Raw genomic sequence first — 24,248 nt, forward strand, 5'->3', positions numbered from 1 at the left:
GAAAATGTCTTTGTAGAACCCATTGCTTTGTATACTAAAAATAATTTTATTTTAAAGAAAGAAACAGCACTTGATATCACAGAGCAAAAGAACTGGGACCCATCCAAACGAGGCCTGCTTGATTTCAAAATTCCCTTTCTGTCTGCCATTTCCTGGAACTAACCTGATGAGCTCAGTCCATTGGAGCAGGAAAGGCATTCGGTCCAGTACGCTGATCTTGGACTTCAGGGCAAGATCTCAGCAATCCTTCTTGAGTGTTTTGAAACCCTGAGTTTGGCTTAGTGTGTGTTTCTGGAGGGACAGGTTCAAACTCAGTGGGGAACAGAAATAAATTTAAGACCCATGGATCAATTCTAACAGGAGTGTATAAGTGGAGAGATGTTTCCAAATGTTTTCTGCCTGTAGAGGCACTGGGACCCCTCTGTACCCTCCCAGTTCTGGCAGCACTGCATCCTGTTCCTCCCTTTCAGCCTGCACTGTTGCCTGAGAAGAAGTAACACAAGGTTAGAGGAATGATTTTAAGAACTGCTCATTTGGAACTGGACTGGCTGGTATCCTTAGTGGACCCAGGCCTACCTGGTCTCAGAAAATAGAACATGAAGGAACAAAAGCACGGACTGGAATTTTACCAAAACTTCTAGAAGCTTCCATTTAAGTGTGAAAAAGGGTAGATCTGCCTGTTGGATCTGAAAGGCCTTCCCTGGGCCTGTCTATCTCCCAGGTTTATAATTTCACCTCCAGCCATTCTGATGCAATGGTCACTATAGCAGAAAGAGCCCTCAACAGAAGAAAGGCAGGTCTGTCTCTCAGGGAACAATTGCTCTGTTGTCTGAGAAATGCCACCCAGTATGGCAGGTGAGATGCCAAAACTCAGGCCCACTCCACCGGTCTGGGTTCTTACTTGTGTTTTTTGGTCAGTGTCAGGTTTGTCCTGCTGGCCAAGAGGCAGATTTTTACTTCTCTTGTAAGGAAGAAGGCATCGGGATAAGGTCGTGGGTCCTCTAGTGCCATTTGAGGCAGATTTACAAGTTTTCCTGCTTATTCTTGCTCCTGTGCAGGCTTGATCGAGTAAGAGACATGGGGAAGAGAGGATGGTCAGAGAGCTCAGAAGGAAGAGGGAAGGCCAAGGCCAAAGGGTACCCAAGCCCCCTCATTGCGGACTCCATATCTTGCTACCAAATACTGAAGACCCACTGAGTCCCCATGGAACACTGCTCCTCACACACTGAGTCCAATTATGCCCATGACTTTGCCTCCCAAGAGGTGCTTCTAGTGTTGAGAGACATTTGTCACCTCTAAAGGGCCGAAACTGGAGGAGAGGCCAGGGTTGAAGATGAGTGGCCTACAATGCCCAGGACAGAGACTCCTCCTGAACATCAATAGTGCCATTGCTAAAGAACCTTCAGGCATCAGGTACTAGTCATGCTCACTGGTCATGCACTGGTTACAGGGAGTGACCTCAGCAAAGGGGCATCCGGAACAAACTGGCAGTAGTGTCAGGTTGGGGCTCATCTGGTTTTCTTTGATAGCTGACTCTGACTAAGGACAACTTAGGAGAGGAAAGACTGTAATTGAGCTTACAGTCCAGTCCCATCACCGGCGGAAGTCAGGTAGAACCTTGGAGTAGAAACAATGGAAGAACATTCACTGCTTGCTAGCTCACCCTTCAGCCCACGTTTGACTAGTTGGGTTTTTTCTAAAGCCCAGAAATACCCTCCCAGAGATATAATAATGTTTACAGTGGAGTGGGCCCTCCTATGTCAATTAACAATCCAGACAATCCCCCACAGACATCCCTACAGGACAGTCTGTCTGATCTGGGCAGTCTGTCAATCACGATTCCCTTCTCAGGCAATCTAGGCTGTATCAAATTGGCAATTAAGGGATAGAGCCCTAATTCACAAAAGTCTGACATGGTCAATTGAGGTGCAAAAGGAAACCAAAAGTTAAGACCTGCCTTTCCAATCTCAGAAAGGGCAAAGGCAGGCTGTCCAGCATGGACATGCAGGACCCCAAGGGTTGTCTTCTCCAAATACCACCATAGGATCCCTCAGAGTCTACATTTTTGCCAGTAACAAAGACATATAAATTCCCAGGAGAGAATATCTGACTTCTTGGCTTGGTCCAAAGACTAGGCAAGGTCACAGAACTTCCAGGCCTCAGAATCAAGGTATACCCCACTTTCAATATCATATGCTGTGATTGGCACCATGAGACAAGCTTCGGGCTCTGTGTTCTGTGACTCCACTCAGTCCTCTAATCCTTGGGAGGACTGAAAAAAAATTCACTGGACTCAACCTTGCAAAAGAGAAGAACAGGTAGGTTATTTCTTATTTTGCAGATTAACTTGACAAACATTACATCATGCATAGCACCCTGACACCAGCACACTCAACACCACCAGATGCAAACCCTGGGAGGAGATGTCGATGGTTTAGTAAAGATGAGAGCAGCTGAGGGCACAGAAAAAGAAAGAGCAGAGTCGTTGAGAGAAGGTACCAAAGGGGGTCAAGTCAATGGGAAGGAGAAGAGTCTGTCAACGAAGGCTGGGCTTCTGCCTTGGACGTAGTGATCTGCTCTAGACTCACCCTTCAGCCACAAAGGAGTTTTTTTGGGCTAAGAAAATCCACAGGATCTGGCTACTGTTCCCAACCACGTGTACTTGAGGGTCTATGAGCAGCGCTTGGGATGAGCCTTGTCCATTTACCACCCAGCATGTTATCAGTGTGAGAACTGGGTTCTCAGCAACCCACCCCGCAGCCGGATGGGAGGCCACTGTGATGCTGGCAGAGGGGCCCCTGCAGCTGTGCCTTTATTTGTTCTGTGAATGAGAAACAAGCCTGTAGTGGGTGCGTGGGGACCCATTGCACTGGCCACAGGGCAATTATTTATTATGAGTCTTGAATACTTGCCTGATTGTATAAGGTTTTATTGTGGTTTTACACAGAGCACAAGGGTGCAGACACAGTCATTTCCATAGCTGAGGGGGAAAGAGAGTTTTGGGGACTCAGTGTGGGAGCTCCAGGTTCTCCTGTGGGAAGAGAGCTTCACAGACAAAGTGAGACGGTAGTGCATAGACCACAAATCGCTTCAAATCCCTTTGTGCTTAGCCATCCATGGGGAGAGCCAGCAAAAAGGACTTCCACTTCCTCCCAACAATGATGTCATTTCCTCTGTTAATAGGAGGCCAGAGAGAAGGGTGTAGTAGGTTTTTAAAATGCAGTCCCAGACAGATGGAGCTGCTGAACTAGAGACGGGTAGAAGGTTCAGGGCTTGTTCTGAGGAACTGTGCTCCTCACCCTTGCCTGTCTCTTTTTATGTATCCATCTTAGTTTATTTTTCTCCTCCTCCCCCCCTCCATCTTCTTTTTCCTTCTTTAGCTTTCTCTTCTCACCCTCCGTTAGCTTTCTCTTCTCACCCTCCGTCACCTTTTCCTCCACCTGCAGCTTCTTCGTAATTTTCTTAACCCTCCAGCCTCATCTTTCTTCTACATCCTTTTTCAAAGGTTTATTTTTATTTTTTTTTATTTTATGTACCTACCCACTTGCCTTCATGCACTTATATGACTACGTGTATTCATGTACCATTTTCGAGCAGTTCCCATCAAAGCCAGAAGAGGGCATCAGATCCACTGGAACTGGAGTAGCAGCCAGTAGTGAGCCACCATGTGGGTACTGAGACCTAAACCAGGGTCCTCTGCAAGAGCAGCCAGTGCTCTAAACCACTGAGCCGCCTTTTAAGCCTCTTCCACATCCTAGTCGATCTTCCTTTTCCTCTTTCCCTTCCTTCTTCAACCCCACTGTTTATTGACAGAAAGCAATATGACAAGCAACACACCAATACTTTCTCAATCAGCCTCCACAAAATCCCGTTGCTTCTAGTGTGTGGAGGAAGGGTCCAGAGTTCAGAGAGGTTTAGTGACTCCTCCAGGGTTGCACAGAGAGCAAAGGATGGATCTCAGCCTTGAGCCCAGGTGTCACACAGTGTTTCTAGTCTCCAAACTGAGCTCCCACACCCCACCTTGACCCTGCTTCACTCTCTACTTCCTTTTGGAGACCTCTTATCCTGTCAGGCAAAATCAGAGACCACACTATTCTTCGTGCAGGCTGTTTGGTCTCCATAGAAAGTATGGAAACCCAGTGGCTTCTTCTAGCTCTAGAGTACTTTATGAAGGGACTAACTGGAGTGTCCCTGCTTCAACACTATGGAAAATGTCCAGAAAATGGAAATCCAGGCACATCCTTGACTAAGATGCACAGTGACTTCCTGCTAAATGAGACACATAAGATGTCATTTTTATCATGTCATATGTCTGATGCCAGAGTCACAAATTCCTTGGGGGCAAGCCTATGCATGTACGTAACACATTTCTTTGGAATGTATAGCCAGGGCTGAATATATATATATACACATATATATATATATGACATACATACATACATACATACATACATACATACATACATACATACAAACAAGTGAATGACCTGGATACACTCGGCCAGCCTAATAAAATAGCGTTGTCTGTGAACGCATGATCTCTGTAACTTCACCCCGTCACCCTCACTGGCACTGGCCACTCCATGTATCTCAAGCAGAGGCCACACATAAACAAGGCTCTTTCTCTTACTTCCCCAAGGCCACTCAAGGGCCAGCATTTAGATTTCTGCCCTTCTGATAGATAAGAATTAGCATCTCAGCATGATCTAAATTTGCATTTATCTTCCTAGGAATTAGCTTCAGCACATTGCACCTAGTTAACAACATTCACATGCGCTTGCATGGGGTTGGGGGTTGGGGAGGGGGACTGAGTACAGATTGGAATTTACCTTGTTTCTGTCATTGGCTTTTGCTGTTTGGTTTTGTTTGTTGAGTCAGAATCTTACTTTGTAGCTCAGGCTGCTCTCATACTCCCCATCCTCATACTCCAGCCTCCCATGTGCTAGGACCATAGGTGGGAGCTACTATACACAGTCTCTTACTTTTGAACTTTGTTTATGACAGAATTCATGAAAACGAAGATCAAGAAAAACCCATGGCATGAGTCCTAGGAGATATTGGCGTGAGGGTGGGGTGTTCTGCATGAGCTCTGAATGTGTCCTATGACCAGGAGTCACCAAGTACCCGTTTGTATCCTAAAAGAAGTACCTAAGTACAGGGGTAAAGAGGTGAAAAACATTAAGACCACGTATGCAAGTTACATGAAGCGCTGCTGTGTAATCACCACGTGTTGCTTGTGTATGAGCCGGCACAGATCTCAGCACGTGCCGAGGGGTTCATGTAAAGCTGCGAAGTGTGAGGCAAGCATTCCGCTTACATCTGGTCGCTTGGGCTCTGCCATCAGCCATTTGTTAGGGACTCCTCCCAGAAGAAAGCTTGAGATATGCTGCTCTCGGGGGAGCCAGGTTCAGTCAGTCACTGAAGGATCCCAGTGTCTCCCTAAGGACCAGGCCTACCAGGATTGGAGGGCCAAGGGGAGGGGCTGTTGACGACTGCTCAGTCAGTACCTAGGACAGTACCTGGTCCACAGGTCTGGGTTCAATAAATAGATATAGGCTATAAACAGAGCCATGCACTCCAATTCACTTTATAACTCTCCCTAAAGTGCAGGTTTCAGATCTGTTAACATGCGAGCCACTGGCCTACCCAAGGTGAGCCTTTGAGACACAAAACTTTGCCCTTGTCCAGTCCAGCTGAGGCAAACAAGTACCACGAGGATATAAAGCACATCTGAAATGTGAAGGCTTGTGATGGGCATTCTTTCTAGCTTCATATCCTTCCCTCTCTGACTTCCTAGATGTACTAGAGCTCCAAGACCAAGAAGGAAAACTGTCTCGGGTATCAACGAACACCTTACTTACTCCACTAGCATCTCAAGACACTGTCCTACTTTTTGCAGGGGTCCCTGGGGTGGTCTAGACCCCCAGGAAATTCTCAGCAAGGGCAGTAATCTCTATCACGGTGGTCCCAGACCCCTCTCACCCACCCTGGCCCAAAGACACATGATCTGGACTGTTTATGGGGTGTGGGCTCTGACGTGTGGGTGGCAGGCTCCTGAGCCACTGGGCAGTAAATTTTCAGACACAGGCCTGTTTCCAGCTGCAGCTGCCACATCAAAAGACCAAATGCCTGCAAACTTTGCCTTAATTAAAAAGTTACGGTAATCCTCAGGATGAGGGCCAGCCAGACCCCCTGGAGACAACAGTTCTCTGTGGCCCACAAGCCAGGTCCTTCCACTCATCCTAGGCCCAAGTAAAAGCAGTGGACACTGTGGGCGCCACAGGTTCCTGCAAAATGGGAGTGGAAGTGCCCCAGGCTCTTGGTCTCTCTTGGTTTGCTTAGGAGGGATCTGTATCTAAGCCTCTGCACAGAGCTCTGGTTTCCTGGGCTAATCTCCCTTCCTCACACATCCAAGCATTCTTTAGGGTCTTTCCCAGTTCTCCTCTCTATTGCCTCAAGTTCTCCCCGGAGACTCGTACTAGAGAGCCACGGAGTGTGAACACCCGAGGGCATTCCATTCCCCATCTGCAGCCAGCCTGGTTGCTGATATTTTCGTCTTGTGGATGGGCTAATGGAGAACTGGCATGGCGGACAGGCTTGCCCACAGCTACCAACTCAAAGACCAGTGCCAGACCAGTACCCACATTCCCTGAATGAGCTCACAGATGTGTGAGTTACAGAGAGAAATACTCACCAGCCCAGCGCCATTTCTCCCATAGGAGGAGGGTCTGGGAAGTGTGGAAGGGACTGTCTGATGAGTAAAACATTCACTGGGCTAAAAGTTGTGCTCCTAACTCAAGCTGGTCCAGAACCCACTCAGCACCCTCCTTTCTCAGTCCCCTGGGGTCGCAGAGGCCTCAGGCAAGCACCCTGACCCACTTTGAAATGCATCTGTTTCTAACTGGGAAAAGCTTGTCAGTGGTTTGCCAATCTGTGAGTCTCAACCCCTTTGCAGGAGTCAAAAGACCCTTTCACAGCCTATTGGAAAACACAGAGATTTACATTATGATTCATAACAGGAGCAAAATTACAGTTATGAAGTAACAACAAAATAACTTTATGGTTGGGGGGTCACCGAATATGAGGAACTGTTTTAAAGAGTTGTAACAAAGGAAGGTTGGGAACCGCTGGCTTGGGTTGCGATCCATAGCTTCTGTCCAGTGGCTAGGATCATGTTAGACATTCTCTTCTGTAGTATATCAACCTTGACTAACCAAAAATGTATTAAAATAGCCAGAGAACCCATGGGGTCACTAACTGGCTTCTTCTTCAAAGACCTGCAGATACACAAGCCAGGGTAGGTGGGGGAAGATTTCAACTGTCATTTAAGATAGCCCTTTACAGAGCATTTGAAAGTACATGGTCTGCTTCCTGATGTGGCCTCATCCCTGCTCTGCAGATTCTTGTGGGTCCAAAGAGAAGTCTTCCATCATAAGGATGGGGAGAAAAACCAGGAGAGGGTTATAAGGACCCAGTCCCCAGAATTGCAGGATTCTTCAATCCCTCTTCTCCCTCTATCAACCCTTTCCCTCTGATAAGTCTTCCAAAGCTCTTCTCTGGGTGAGTGCTTTTTTTTAGGGCTTCATAGTATAAACCAATAAGCTAGATAAATAAGGCAAGGTGTCAGGTCCACTCGACTCTTGATTCTTAGTTAGACATCTTTGCTTGGTACAGGAACACTGCACCTGTACACACAGACACACACACACACACACACACACACACACACACACACACATACATACATAATTCATACATACATAGACATACAGACATAGACACACACATAGGTACACAGAAACACACACACACCCACACACATACGTATAGACATAGACACACACATAGAGACACATAGATACACAGACAGAAACACACACACTCACACACATACACCCATAGACAGACACACAGACATACACGCAGACATAGACACACACATAGATACACACACAGAAACACACACATACACACAGACACAGATGCATACACACACACATACACACGGATATAGACACACAGACACACATAGATACACACAGAAACACAGACGCTCACACACATATATATACACACAGACACATACCGGGTACCATCTCATTCTATTCTTTCTGTGATCATCTAGCAGGATAGACGTTTTGAATCCCATTTAACAAAAAAGAAAAGCAAGGTTCAGAAGATTCAGGCAAACTGCTAGAGCCCTGCAGCCAGTGAGCACCAGAATTGGGATACAATTTATGGTTTGCTTCCAAGGCCAACCCTCTTGCTGTCACCCACTGCTTCCTCCCTGCAACCTGGAAATTTGTACTCAAGATCTTCACCTGTACAGCCAGGATCCTGACAAGGGCACTAGAATCCAAGACCAAGGCTGACTGCCCCCATGCACCCTCCACTCCGAGAAAGTGAAGTTCTCACAGGGGTGGGGGTAACAGGTGCCTGAGCCTGACCTGCTGAGATTAGTTAAGGTAATATCAGACCAAAGCACATCACTTCAACTATAATGATATTCATCAGAGCCAGATGAAGAAGCGACAAAATACTCCTGTGACCAACTCTCTTCCACCTTAGTCCTCGACACTGTCTGGGGACTGTCCCTGGGTATCAAGCTCAGCACAAGTAATTTCCTCAAATGCCACTCGTTAGGAAAAACAGCCAGAGAACGAATGATCGGCAGAGTCATTTCCTCCCTGGTTCTTGTCCCAGGTGATTGAATTGCAGGATTGTATAAAGGGAGCAGCGAGCTTGTTTCTGGGATAATGGAATTAAGGAAGGGTCTCCAATTTATTCCTAAAAATACAGAGATGCTGTGTTCCTGCTCCTGACACATGAACTCAGTGGAAGAGTGACTGGGTAAGGAAGGGAGAATTAAAAACAAAATCACCACTCATTGGAGTTTACGACAGTGCATGAATGTGGTGTGCTCGGTTGTGCTCTGGGAGGCTGTAGAAAGGAGGTCCATTCCAAAAAGAAAAAGGGGCTGGCTTCAGCGGGATTTCTGCAAAGTGGGGAGGGGCTCTGGCAGCTGGGAAGGAGAGTCAGCAAGGCTGATCCCCACACCTGTGCAAAGTCTGGAAATGCAGTGCCCACTCACACATGTCCACTCCATGTTCCGGGTACACCTGGCTTCCAGCCACTCCTTATAGATAGTGTTCATTCTACAAAACTGCATGCTGTCTCCGCCCTGTGCACCTGCAGTCTGATGGCTACCCACCCCTACATCTGCCATGCTAACCCCAACCCTGGGCTGGGGTCCCTTCCTGTTCCTCACTTTTAAGACCTCATGCAGTGCTAGTGCACCTCCTCTGGAAGCCTTTCAGATGTATCCAGCTTTGGCTGACAGCCCCTCCTCCCTTCTCCACCAGGATCCAATGACAGGCCTGCCTCCTTTCTAAGCTCAGCCCCTAGAGAACAGAACAGAGGACGGACACAGACACACACACACACACACACACACACACACACACACACACACGAGGTGGACTCTGGATCTCACATGATGTTTGTCTCAGAGTCAGCACTCTAGATGAACTGGGAGCATGCATCATTTAGCAGTGGCCTCTACTGTAGAGGTGAATCACCTGGGGATAACAGGGTCTAGGGAGTGTGATCTCGGTCATCAGTAAATGAGGGACAGTACCCAGGTTAAAGGTCCATTCAGGTCATTCTTGGCTTTCTAGTTGTGTGTCTGCAATAGAACAGAAACAGGGTGTGCTTGAGAATGGGCCTCTAGTGTGGAGGCTTCCTATCTTTGAAGCAAAGTTGTCTTATTACTAAGGTACTACAGGAGGCCATTGCTCAGTAGTGTCTGCATTGGGACAAGTGTAGGGGGGTTGGGGATCCAAGTCTGCATTGTCTATGTCCTTGCAGACTTGAGAGTGAGAGTACTTGCCAAGGTGAGGATAGGCCCCAAACAGGTCTGTGAAGTTGCTCCACCTATAGTAACAACTGTGTGGTTGCATTGTCTTCTTACCCAGACACCTATCCTTCACTCACAATCCAGGACTAAAAGCAGAGAGGAAATTGTAAAGACGCGAAACAGAGAAGGCAGTGTTTCAGAGGGAATGGGATAGTAAGAGCCACCGTGGTGACTGAAGGAAACAAGGAAAACGCAAGTGGGATAAGAATTTGATTGACTGCTGTCTCAACTGCTGGAAATCAGACCACCCCTACTCACACAAGGCCTTCTGGGACAAAGCCAAGAGCACACACCTATTCCCTCTCAGCATATTATCCCAAAATGTCTACTGCATGTGAACCCTTGAGAGCACAAGGACACCAGAAAAACAGCTATGCAACCTAACATAAGGACAGAGGAGTCCAGAAGTGCAGCCGTCTCTCCCATGGGAACTGCCATGACCTGGGTGAGTAAGGGTTAGAGGTAGAGAGATGAGTTGCCAGAAGTAGCCATGAGGGTGGGGTGGGGAATCCTGGAGCTGGGAAGGTAGGTAGGAGGTAAGTTTGCTCGTCTGCTGAAGGCTCGCTGTGATTGGAAGGAAAGGCTGAAACAGGGTGATGGTGTTCAGACTTGTTCTTTGAACACAGGGTATGTAACCCCATGCTCCCTACACTGTACCATTCACTGACATAAGCCTTGTAACCTCTGAGGCAGGCACTGCAGCTTCCTCATCTCAGGAATGGGAAGACCCAGTCACTGAGGTCCAGAGGCTGGTCCACCATGCCAAGGTTGGGGTGGGCCTGACCCACACTTACCTTCTGCATCCATGGTTCTACATTGTCAGAACTCTCCCATAGCCTGTTCACACCCACAGCTATTGAAGCAATTATCCTGAGAATTAGAGGCTCAAGATCATAGAGTCCAAGAGGCAGGAGTCTGGGGTGACATTGTTGGGTCATTCCCGATCATGCCTTCTTGAAGTGGCAGTCACATGTAGACTGAGGTCTCAATCAATTGAAAATTCGCTTGTGCAGCTCTGCTCCTGTGAGGGCAGCCACCATTCTTCATAACTGCAGCACTCCATAGTGCTTTTCCTTTCCTGGCAGCCCACGGCCCCTGAACACAGGGTCTGAAACACAGGGGAAAAACACCTTGTTCAGAGAAGTGACAAACCACCACTTGTGTTGAATGCCATTACTCATGAAGATAAGCCTGACAGAGGGAACTCCATTATAAGCAAAGATGCCAGTTATTGGGAATCCTAAGGTCAAAGCAGAGGCCACGTAACTTCCACACACAGCATCCCACAGGACACAGCCACCTTCTAGTCAATGACAAATTATAGTACAAAGGTGCTTCTTAGGATGAGCCCAGGGCTGAGAGACTCCTATGAGCCAACAATGTCAGAGCTGTTCTAACACTGTGTAATAGAACTTGAGTGTGGTGACCCTGATAGAAAGGAAATTGCTCCAACAGATCTATGAATGTAGGCCCATGCGATCATATCTAGAACTGTCTGTGTTAGGGCTTTTGTGACTTTCTTACTGTGTTACCTCAGTAGCACCCGTCTACTTTATAGCACTCTACACATCTCACGCATGTCTAGTCTCCTCTGAGTTGCAGCAAGAGGCCACATACAGTGACTGTGTAAGTCACGCCAAGATGTCAGCAGGATGGTAGTAATACCTGTTTTCCAGAAAGTAACCCTGTCCGTAAGCCACAAACTTTCCTTCAAGCAAAGGGAAAGAAAAACCAAGGACATGGGGACATGGTGGCTTCTCTCTTGGGAAACCTAAGGAGAAAGTTTCTTAAGAAGTGTGCATAGGTGAGCCTGATTTGACGACTGAGGGGAAGCTTGGTTGTCTAGTCCTCCTTATCACAACACCAGCAGCAGTTATCCCATCCTGCTACCCAACTCTGCAGCAAACTCATCAAGGCTCTGTGGGCACACAGTTCTGAGCAGCTCCGGAAGTAGATCTTCCTTGAGGCTGCTGCCCAAGCAGCAACATCCAGCAGCATTCAGAACCCCCTTGACCCTGCTCTCCCACTGCCATCAAGCGATGGTCTTCCACTTACATCACTCTACCCATCCCCCACGTGTCTAGTCTCTGCTGAGTCAGCAAGAGGAGGAGTAAAATGTTCTCATGGGACTATCTCGTATTTTGTCTCTGAAAGAATCACCAATAACCAGCTGCCCTTCTGAGTAGGGACTTGCTAATCCCTCCGGGATCCTGGTGTGCTCGGGCAGATTGTTCCAAACAGCTTGGAATCCCTTCTTAGGGATTTTTTTTTCTTTTTTTCAGAGCTGGGGACCAAACCCAGGGCCTTGAGCTTGCTAGGCAAGCGCTCTACCACTGAGCTAAATCCCCAACCCCTAGATTTTTTTGAGCTAAAATGTTTATGTTTATTTTTATTTTACGAGAACAAGTAAATGTTTTTACCTGCATGAACATTATATATGCGCCACGTGGGTGAAGTACCCATGAAGGCCAGAAGAGGGCATGAGATCCTCCGGAACGGGAGTTACATCAGTTGTGATCCATCATTGCTGGTCTGTGTTCTGCCCTTTTGATGGCAGGCGGGTGCTGGGCTTCAGGGAAAACCAAGACACCGCTCCGGGGCAGGTGAAAGCACAGTCAGAGATGTGTGAAGCTGAAGATGGTTTGGGGGTCCCCAGGCCTGCAATGAGACCAGGGCATGGGGTTCTTTGACTCTTGGATGTGCAGGCACCACTGGGAGTCCCGGAAGAGCTGAGAACAGAGTTGAGGCCTGAAGGCTGCAGAGAGGGGAGCTCCTGCTTAGCTCAGTGGTAATCGTCCTTAGCTTGGTGGTGGGTGTTGGAGGGGTGTGGGGAGCGTGGCCTTCTACAGCAGAATTAAGCTGCAACTCTGTAGGCGAAGACCTTCTATGCATTCCCCATGATCATGGTAGATGAAAGAGACACTCTTCTGTGGTTCTAAACTGTTTGACTGTTTGTGGTGGAAAATAAATGCATACTGTATCTCACCATACCACACCATAACAAAAGAGTAAATAGCTTTGGCAGGGAGAAATGTCTGGGAAGGGGACTAAGCCCTCAGGGCCTCCAGGTATCTCCTTTGCACGGAGAACTCTGTTCTGGGTCTATGTGATCCAGGTCACATTTCCTTACATAGGGAGTGTGGCACACATTCCAGGCCAGGAATCTGCAGGGAGTAGGAGTCTCCTCTGCCTCAGGTACATGCCCACCAAGTCTCACAGGTCTCAGACCAGCTCTGTCTGACCAAGCTTCGGGATGGTTTTACTGTCCCACCCATCTACACCTGGGTCCTCTGGAAGAGCAGTTAGTGTTTTTAACCACTAACCTGCCTTCCCGGCCATCCTGATTCCCATCACCTTGTGGAGGATTTTATCTCTAGACAGAAATCTAAAGAGCTGCTTTGCCCAGATGACTACTGGTTATGCTTTATTACTGTAGTGTTCTGGGAAGACAGGCCAGTCCTGTCCTTGAGCAATCCCATATGCCTATGAAATAGCTGCATTTGACCAGTTGCAACCACCAGAAAGTGGGCGGCCAGCTTGCAGCAAGCACTTCATCAGTGGGACTCTAGCTGTGCTAAGAACCATTGACTCCTGGTGCCTAGACAGGGACTAATATCTTCTATCTGTCCACAGAGCCATCTTCCTAGGACCCGATCACACTGTTTGAAACTCTCTTGGACAAGAGAGATGGCTCATTATGTGAAGGCACTTGTGACACAAGCCTGGTGACCTGAGTTTTATTCTAGAACCCACTGTGGAAGGAAAGAACTTTAGAAACAGTATCTTCTGACCTCCACACGCCATTGCTCCTGACTGTCTAACACATGTGTGTGTGTATGTGTGTGTGTGTATGTCTGTATCTATATGTGTGTGTATCTGTCTGTGTGTGTATGTGAGTGTATATGTGTGTCTGTGTGTGTATGTGAGTGTATGTGTATATGTGTGTATGTGTATGTGTGAGTGTGTGTGTGTATGTACGTGTGTGTCTGTGTGTGTCTGTGTGTATATGTGTGTATGTTTGTGTGTGTGTTTCTGTGTGTGTATATGTGTGTATGTTTGTGTGTATGTGTGTGTGAGTGTGTGTGGTGTGAGTGTGTATGTGAGTGTGTGTATGTGTGTATGTGTGTATGTGAATGTGTGTGCTGTGTGTGTACATGTATTTCTGTATGTGTGTGTCTGTGTATGTGTTTATATGTGTGTATATTTGTCTGTGTGTATGTTTGTCTGTGTGTGTGTGTATGTTTGTCTGTGTGTATGTATGTTTGTGTGTATCTGTGGACAAATAGCAACAACAACAACAACAACACCCCTCCCTGCTGCAGGGTCAGAATGAGCTTCAGCCTGGCTCACAAGTGTGGTGATCCGGCCTGCCTGCCCCTGGTCTCCTGCTCTGCCTCCCTCAGCTCCTCCATTTTGTACTGCTGCCAGACTCAAGCATTCATCGCCAGTGAAATGATCGATGCTGTCTTTCACCTCGTCTCTGTCTTGAATGCCCTTCCTTTCCTAAATAACATCTATTCCTGCTTCTGAATTAATCTTCGCGCTCCCGTCCGTCAGCTAGGAAGCCTCCCATTAAGCACTCCGGATTTGAATTATATTCTCCTTCTGCTCCTGCATTAGTGAGGATGCTGCACCTCAAATAGGGGTGGCTTCCTGGATATGCTGGGCAGAGACCCCCTTTGCCACTCACCGAGACCATTTTGTATCCAGGGAGGTGGCTTATCAAGCTGCCTATATGGAAGGATGTCACCAGAGGGAGCAGAGACCTGCCTCCCACTTCTCAGGGAAAACCAGGGTACCCCTCCTGTCTCTCACACCCAAGTCTTTATGCCTGCCATTCTTTCTGACATGTAGCAGTGGTCTGATAACCAAGGTGGCCTAATACCCAGGGGTGTCCCGTGTTTGGCTAATGCTATATCAGGGTCTTGACTGCATACTCATAGGATAGGGGATGACGGAGGCTCGCAAGGACTTTGAACATGTGAACGGGGATCCTAACATAAATCTCAGGCTCCAATACAGCTTTCTACAGCAGCACGCTTAGAGCTGAGCAGAGTCGATGTTCTGTATAGACTGCTGCAAGGGTAGCTCAGAGAGCATGGAGAACCATCCATGGCTGTTAGAGGTAGGGGGGTGGGTGGGACTATAGAGCAAGACTCGGGAAAGCACCAAACCTAAAATCATCGGGATCCTGAAGGTGGATGCAGTGTAAACTCCAGAGCTCCCTGTCATTGTGCTCCCTTGCCGGGATCTGCAACCCTGTTCCCAGGCATTGAACATTCAGCTGCTGGGCAGGGAGGGAGGCGGGGGTGGAAGAGTGGGAACAGCCAACAACTCCTGGGGACAACTGCCTCCTCCAAGTCTTTTCTGCCAGGATCTGAGGAAGCCTGTTTACACGGGTCCCCCCTGTGGTCTCTGCTGCTTAATATGCCTTTTGAAAATGATGCTCGGTGGGATGTGTGCACATTTGTAATTACAAAGACCCGGCTGGTTTTTGTTTTTTTTTTTTTTTTTTTTTGACAATCTGTGCCTACTAATTTCTCAGCAGCAAAGAAGGGAAGCAGTGAAGGTCCTCATCCTTGCTTCAGGAATGGGCAGGGTGGTTAAGTGCCTCTATTTACAAAGTCTGTTTATTCCACACTTGCTCTGCTTAGCCCAGGAAGGATCTGAGCTCCACTAGGGAGGAACGAGCTGTCCAGGGTGGCACAGGGGCATGAGGAGGTCATGCAAAGCTTCATCCCGTTTACCCTGTTCTTGTGGAAATGATTGTGTCCCTCCATATCAACCCTGGTACGAACTGGGAGGATAAAGCAAGGCCTTCCCAGAACTGAGGTTATTTCCCTCAAGTGGTGGGCATCCTGCCACAGAGAGTGGCTCATCGTTGGGAGGGGAGAAAAGGGTGAAGCCCACAGGCAGAGACAGCCTTCCCAGTAACTGAGACACTGACCTGGGCTCACAGGAAAGGGATGGAGCCTCGGGTGGAAGGAGGAGGGCCGGCCGAGACCACAGCCAACTCTTTGAAACTGAGCTGTGGTTGAAGCTGGGTCAACACATTCACAGGCCTCCCTCGTCCTATCAATGTCTGGGTGGGAAACCCACCTGAAAGCTGCTCAAACACAGGGTCCAGCTCTGCTTTTGCAGAACAGTGGCTCTTTGAATAAAGGTGTCCGAGAATTAAGTTTCCCCAGTGTTCCCAGGGCTCAGACTTAAAGGAGGTGGGCATGAAGTGCAGGGGGCGGGGCAGGACTTGATGGAGTTGCTGATAGGTCTCTGCTGGCTAAAAGTGATGACATTGGCAAGAAACTGATCTTACTGGGGAGCAGAAACTCAAGAGCCCTCAAGTGCAGAACACAAGGCCAGCTGTGTGACCCGCCACACAGACCTGGCTTTGATACCTAAGGAGGCAGTGGCAGGGACCACCCGGTGTTGGGTATCAGTCTCAGACCAGACCCTGAAGGAGTAGAGCACTAGAAGATACCTCTGATCTTGTCTCCTCCTTCTTTGCATAGAATCAGAACACATTCGGGCCAAAAGCAGAAAGCGTGTAATCACTTTCCTTTCTCTGTGTCCTAGACAGGCAAATTGAGATCCAGATCTGTGGCCTCAGGGGACTTGTCCTCAGGCAACAGTGCATGAATATCGGACTCGGAACCAGTGCTCTGGGTCTCCCAGGCACTGCTAGCTGCGACAGGGAAAGAAACAAAAGTCACAGCCCGAAGAAAGCCTTTGTCACTGCAAGGCAGACCGGAGCCACAGCACACCTCCATCTGGTCTTCTTCACACTCATTCTGGGAGCCTGCTGTGTGCCGTTCCCCACTGTAAGCTGATGCCCACACCACAGTGTCTGGTCAAAGCAGATCTCAGCTGTTGGTTGTGCTTATTTAAATGCTAAGTCTGTCTGTGCAAAGCAGACCCTGCTGGTCTTGGCTCCCTCCACAGCCAGACCATGTGCTCCCAGACTAGTCCACACCTGCCAGACTGGGAAAGACAGAGGTCATTTAATGAGAGTGGTACCTTTAGACAGATAGAATACTAGGGACAGCCACAGACCTAGGCTCCAGCGTAACAGGTTAGTCTGGGTGTGCCAGGGCTGGTGCAGGAGTGAAAGAGTCATTTCACCATGTGAGTCCATTCAGATACTAGAAAATACACCCTAATATGATGGCTGGTAAACATTAGAAATGTGGTTTTCATGGAACAAAAAAAAAAAAAAGCTGGAAGTCTGAGGTCAGAAAACCAATATAACTGGCTTCCGGTGAGAGCTGTCTTCTGTATGCAGACTGCTGACTTATGCTTTCTCACAAAGAGAATAAAGGGAGAAAAGAGAGTGAGGGCCAAGAAAATAGTTCAGTAGATAAAGGTCGCTCACAAGATGCTGTTTGATCCCCAGAACCCACATAACAAAAGCTGGGTGGCAGTTCATTCTTAAAATCCTATTGCCAAAGAAGCCAAGATTGGTGGATCCTTGGGTTTCTCTGAGCATCTAACTTATCCTCTCAGCAAACAAGGCCAGTGAGAGAACCTGTCTCAAAATGAAGGTGAACAGTACCTGAGGAAGGACGTCTGAAGTGTCCTCTGGCCTCTACATGTATGTGCATATGTCCTGCACACGCATGTGCATGCACACACAGGAAAAAGTGAGAGAGCTCTGGAGGGTCTTTTTACTTGAGGGATTTAGAACTTAGAGTAAAATGCTAATCAAACTAGAACGGAGTACTAGATCCAAGAACCTACCACAGAGGCAATGAGAGAGGCCGCCCTATAGTCCCTCAGTCAGACGCCCACACAGCCTTGCTGATGACGCTCCTCAAACTCCTGTTAGGGTGCTCACTGCTGGGGAATGGGATCAAAGATCGACGTGAGCAAATGAAAATATATATGGAGACCTTCCTGTTCTTCTGTGTGTTTGGTTGTTTGCCATCTGGAGTGAGCAGCCCCAAACGCCACCAATGTTGTGTTCCTGTCATTCCCAATTCCAAACACACAGGACTATTTTTAAGTTCTGGGGTTCCAAAACACCAGCTATAGACACGTGAGGGTGACGGAATAGCCACGTAATCAAATCCCCCTGTTTGAGTGTGAGGGCTTCTTAGCCCCAGAGGAGACGAGAATCAGATGAACAAGCTGGTTTGGCTTCTCTATCCCAGAAAGCTCAAATGAAGAGCACAGAGAGAAGTTGCTGGTTATAACGGGCCTCAGAGCCTGAAGGTCATGCAACTTTGTAGGGACTTGAGTGGCAGTTGTTTTAGGTTATTTATTTTTTAAGTTATTTATTTATACCTTCAATTTTAAATACCCCTCAAAGCCCATGCATTTAAGTCTTGGTCCTTGACATGACACAATTGGGAGTAATAGAACCTTTAAAATAAGGATCTAAGGAGAGGTCTTTAAATCTTTGGGGGTTTTCCCACGAAGGAGATAGTGGGACCCTGGTCTCTTCTTCCTCTTATTTTGCTTGCCATCCATGAGGTAAGCTCTTTCCTGCCAAAGCTTCCACCGCAGTGTGCTGCCTCACCTCAGGCTCAGAAGCAATGGAACCAACAACAGGCCAGAGTCTCTAAAACAGTGTGCCAAAATGTGACTTTGCTCTCTAATAAGATGACTGTCTCCAGAGTTTTGTCAGAGGGTAGATAGAAGGTTAGCCAGCACAGCAGCAACCGAGATAGTTTGCAGAGGGTGAGGAATGGACGGCTCAGTGGTGCTTCCCCAGGCTTCCCCACAAAGCCATATTTTATCAAAGCGAACTGCACTGGCTCACTGAAACAGTAGAAACCTCAATGCAAGAAGGGCATTCATTCGGGTTTCCATAGGAGCTGCAGGCTTTGACTTCTGTGAGCCTTTCTCTTTTTCTAGCTCAACTCACTCTGACTTCACAAGCATGGGCAGTTGCAACCAGTGGACAGCTGTCCACAACAGCAGCAAAGACACCAAAGCACCCACTGGCGTCTCTGGAGTTAGAGATGGCCTTTGAGGAGGGGAAAGCCTTGGCACTAGTGTTGGTAACCAACACTAGGCTTACGAGATGTGGAGAGTCAACTGCACACAGACCCATGAATCAGGATCTGTAATTTCAGAGCTCCCTGGTAATTGTGAGTCAAATATAAAGTCTGAGCCTCTCAGACTGGAAGTAGTGGGCTTGGTACAACAGAGAAAAATCCACTGCAGAATCCTGAGGTTCTGGTAGGCAACCCCACTCCTGGACAAACTCCCCATGCGTGGCCTTGGAGAAAGCATGGTGGTGCTGTGAACGCCTTTCTCATCTGCAAACAAGGGGGCTGGACTGACTGCTCTTTATTCTCAACCTCACAGGCATCTCCCCTATGAGATGGGAAGGGGGGTCCCCTCGGCTAAAGATCAGAGAGATTCTTGCTGTGTAAAACACTCCCTAATCAGCCTCATGTCAGGTCCCCGCCCCCTGACTAACCACAGTGACAAGTCCCAGGAGTGTACCTTGTCAGGCTGTGAATAAAGTTCAGGCAGCTTGGATAATTACCCGACACCGCCTAGAGTTAGCTTCCCAGCAGCTCAGGAACAGGCCCTCCTGATTATGGAACACACACACTGTGGCTTTGGGCAGTTCCGGGCAGTACCACCCCCAATTCGCAGCCTCCGGCCTGGGGTCAGAGACTTTGATACGGTTCAGTTCCCTGGGGTCTCAGGAGCTAGGAAAGCACCATTCTAATGTAACCTTAGGGTTATTCTCCAAATACATTTGTGAGTGAAGCCTCTCAGACAGCAGTGCTGTTCTCACCTGGTTCTTGGACCTATCACACCAAGGATCTGCCACAGTCACAGCTGTGGTCACACCAAGGCAGCCAGCACGTAGGGTGTGCCTTCCAGCTCCTCCAGATCCCCTGCCTCAGGTGTGCACCTCACCTTATCAGGCCCCAGGCTGCTCCACTCACCACTGAGCCTTGTGCCTTCTTCTGTTCACTCCTATTGCTCCTCTATTCATTTCTACAGTTAAATACGATCCCTGTTCATCTTTCAGATCTGTACCCCCCACCTCTCCCTTCCCTCTCTCCCTTCCCTCCCTTCTTCCCTCCCTTCCCTTCCTTCTCTTCTTCCCTTTCCTCTCTCCTTTCCCTCCCTCCCTTTCTCCCTCCCTCCCTCTCTCTCTCTCTCTCCCTCTCCCTCTCCCCTCCTCCTTCCCTCCCTCCCTCCTTCCCTCTCCCTCCTCCTCCTTCTTCCTCTCTCTCTCTCCCCCCTCCCCCTGCCCTCCCTCCCCCCTCCCTGGCATAGTTCAGAACGTGTCTGTATGCCTGTACATGTGCTTATAGAGGCTAGAGGTTGACACTGGGTAGCTTTGTCTATCTTATTTGGAGGCAGGGTCTCCAATTAAACTTGCAGACTAATGATTCACTAGACCAGCTGACAAATGAGCCCCCAGAAGCCTCCTGTCTCACCTCCCAACATGGGGATTATAGGTATGTACCACCGTGTGTTTTACAAAGCTTTATTTTGTGTGAGTGTCTTTTGCCTGTGTGTGTGTGTGTGTGTGTGTGTGTGTGTGTGTGTGTGTGTGTGCCAGTGAATCTGTAGTGTTCAGAAGAAGGTAGCATTGGATATTGATGATTGTGAACCACCATGTGGATGGATGGTGGGAATCAGACCTGATTCCTCGAACCATGAGTTCCTAGGATCTAAACTCTGCTCCTTATGCTTGCAGAGGGAGTTTCCTGGACCTCTGAAAGTTTAGAAACCAGCATTTTTATAGAGTCCTGGGCTACATTCATCATACTAAATACAACACTGTGCTTTTGGACAGTTTCTTCAACCTAAAACACTGAGTGCTAAATTGGCAGGGATCATGCGCGCGCGCACGTGCGCGCGCGCACACACACACACACACACACACACACACACACACACACACTCTCATCCAAAACCTCAGTTAACTCTCTGCACTCTGACACCAGATGAAGAAGTCCTGTGTCTTGCATAAAACACAAATGGCAAGTATGGGGGGGGCTTTCTTAAGGGGATGGGGAGAACAAGGACTCCTGTGTCTTAGTCCACAGTCCATAAGCTTGCCATCCTGTATGTTGTGCAGAGTTTAAGGGTCTGCCCCAGGCATAGCTTTTCTTCTAGACTAAGAAATAAGTAAGGCCTTTTTTACACCATCTCTCCAAAACAGAGGGAACATCCTGAGCTCCAACAGCCAGGAAATGACAGCTAGAAGCTGGGTTTGTCTCCACACGTGTCTTAAGCCCATGCTCTTCCAAAATACCATGCTTTGATTTCCTTCTTTAAGAAAAGCAATGCCTATTAAAATCTCCATTGCTTTGCAAGTGGGAGTAGCAGAGCTGGCGTAACTGTCAAAAGTCTGTAGGCAAAAATTGGGGGAGAGAATAGAATTGTTTCCCATCGTGGGGTGGGGGGAAAGGTATATATGTGTGTTATGCAGGTATCATAATGCTGACTCTGGACCCCAGAGCATCTTGGTAGGAAAAATGTCTTTTTTATTTCCTTATGTGCATGTGTAGTTGGTGTGGGAGAGTTTCAAGTGCAGGTGCAAGTCTATTTGCACAGTACAGCACGCACACTGAGGTCAGAAGACAATCTCTGTTCCGGTCCTGGTGTGCTTTGCACCTTTTGCTTGAGTCTGGGTCTCCCACTGTCCTGTCCTCTCACCAATTAGACCAGGCTGTCCGGCTTGCATGCTCTAACTTCCATGGATCCACCTTCCATCTTGCAATTGCTTGTGATTGTAGGTGTGGACCACCATGCCTGGCTTTTTAAGTGGGCTCTGAGGTTCCAAACGTAGGTCCTCAGACTTTTGAGGCACATATTGGACAACTAATGCATCTCTTTAGCCCTTCTGTTTGAAAGATTGTCTTCTTCTTCCCATCCTCTTTTTCTCTTCCTCTTTTCTTTCTCTCCTCTGACATCCCACTGACTTCACGGGTCGGCTTCCTACTGAGCTGTGTTGGAAGACTGTTCACTCATGAGGATGGTGTTCAAAACAGAGGAGACCGTAGAATACCTCGGCTTAAAAGTTGCTCATTTCTGGGCTGAAACCCAGCTCTGCCACTGATGAGCCCTTCGTTCTGCCTCTGCCAAGTCGCTCTGTGTCTCTGATCCTCCATTTTTCTCCCATGTATATTGGAAGTAATAATAGTATCAGTCTCTTGGGGGATTTCATAAAGTAGGGAAATAAATGTTGGGCAGTAGCTGGTGTGGGACCACGATCCAATCCACGAGTCTTTGCAAAATTAGAGAGTTCAGGAAACTGAGGCTTTCAAATGACTTCTTAGGGAAGGAGATATGACCCCAACTGTGGAGACAACTTGAATTGTTAAGGTGGTGGCTGAGGCTTCGTTCTCCAGAGTAGGATATAGAGATGATTACATGTTTTTTTTTTCAGTTACTACTGTACTTTATTGTGTTCAACCAAATCACCATGTTACAAAAATAGCAAGCTGCCATAATAAAAAATAAGGCTCCTCTATCCAGCACCAGATAGCATCATTTTACTTTCAAGCCTAGAAATTGCACACTTGTATATAAACCAACCGAAGATGAGGATTGAGAGTTCATCTTGGTGGATTTTTCCTTTGATGAATATGAAGTGTCCTTCCTTATCTTTTTTGATGACTTTTAATTGAAAATTGATTTTATTTGATATTAGAATGGCTACTCCAGCTTGCTTCTTCTGACCATTTGCTTGGAAAGTTGTTTTCCAGCCTTTCACTCTGAGGTAGTGTCTGTCTTTGTCTCTGAGGTGTGTTTCCTGTAGGCAGCAGAATGCAGGGTCCTAGTTGCGTATCCAGTTTGTTAATCTATGTCTTTTTATTGGGGAGTTGAGGCCATTGATGTTGAGAGATATTAAGGAATAGTGATTATTGCTTCCTGTTATATTCATATTTGGATGTGAGGTTATGTTTGTGTGCTTTTCTTCTCTTTGTTTTGTTGCCAAGATGATTAGTTTCTTGCTTCTTCTAGGGTATAGCTTGCCTCCTTATGTTGGGCTTTACCCTTTATTATCCTTTGTAGTGCTGGATTTGTAGAAAGATATTGTGTAAATTTGGTTTTGTCATGGAATATCTTGGTTTCTCCATCTATGTTAATTGAGAGTTTTGCAGGATACAGTAACCTGGGCTGGCATTTGTGTTCTCTTAGGGTCTGTATGACATCTGTCCAGGATCTTCTGGCCTTCATAGTTTCTGGCGAGAAGTCTGGTGTGATTCTGATAGGTCTGCCTTTATATGTTACTTGACCTTTTTCCCTTACTGCTTTTAATATTCTTTCTTTATTTTGTGTGTTTGGTGTTTTGACAATTATGTGACGGGAGGTGTTTCTTTTCTGGTCCAATCTATTTGGAGTTCTGTAGGCTTCTTGTATGCCTATGGGTATCTCTTTTTTTAGGTTAGGGAAGTTTTCTTCTATGATTTTGTTCAAGATATTTACTGGTCCTTTGAGCTGGGAGTCTTCACTCTCCTCTATACCTATTATCCTTAGGTTTGATCTTCTCATTGAGTCCTGGATTTCCTGTATGTTTTGGACCAGTAGCTTTTTCTGCTTTACATTATCTTTGACAGTTGAGTCAATGATTTCTATGGAATCTTCTGCTCCCGAGATTCTCTCTTCCATCTCTTGTATTCTGTTGGTGAAGCTTGTATCTACAGCTCCTTGTCTTTTCTTTTGATTTTCTATGTCCAGGGTTGTTTCCATGTGTTCTTTCTTGATTGCTTCTATTTCCATTTTTAATTCCTTCAACTGTTTGATTGTGTTTTCCTGGAATTCTTTCAGGGATTTTTGCGATTCCTCTCTGTAGGCTTCTACTTGTTCTCTAAGGGAGTTCTTTATGTCTTTCTTGAAGTCCTCCAGCATCATGATCAAATATGATTTTGAAACTAGATCTTGCTTTTCTGGTGTGTTTGGATATTCCGTGTTTGCTTTGGTGGGAGAATTGGGCTCCGATGATGCCATGTAGTCTTGGTTTCTGTTGCTTGGGTTCCTGCGCTTGCCTCTCGCCATCAGATTATCTCTAGTGTTACTTTGTTCTGCTATTTCTGACTGTGGCTAGACTGTCCCATAAGCCTGTGTGTCAGGAGTGCTGTAGACCTGTTTTCCTGTTTTCTTTCAGCCAGTTATGGGGACAGAGTGTTCTGCTTTCGGGCGTGTAGTTTTTCCTCTCTACAGGTCTTCAGCTGTTCCTGTGGGCCTGTGTCTTGAGTTCACCAGGCAGGTTTCTTGCAGGGGAAAAGTTGGTCCTACCTGTGGTTCCAAGGCTCAAGTTTGCTCGTGGGGTACTGCCTAAGTCCTCTCTGAGGCGGCAGCAACCGGGAAGATCTGCGCCGCTCTTTCCGGGAGCCTCCATGCACCAGGG

The 24,248-nt window shown here is 47.5% G+C and overlaps 1 protein-coding gene across 1 annotated transcript in view; it reads left to right on the forward strand.

The window, feature by feature from the left end:
- LOC134482310 (uncharacterized) overlaps positions 1-24,248 on the forward strand; it is a 445,899-nt gene that overhangs the window by 398,333 nt on the left and 23,318 nt on the right. The window lies entirely within an intron of this gene.

Source organism: Rattus norvegicus, chromosome 16 (genome assembly GCF_021556685.1).
Source record: "Rattus norvegicus strain SHRSP/BbbUtx chromosome 16, alternate assembly SHRSP_T2T, whole genome shotgun sequence".
NCBI classification, from domain to species: Eukaryota; Metazoa; Chordata; class Mammalia; order Rodentia; family Muridae; genus Rattus; species Rattus norvegicus.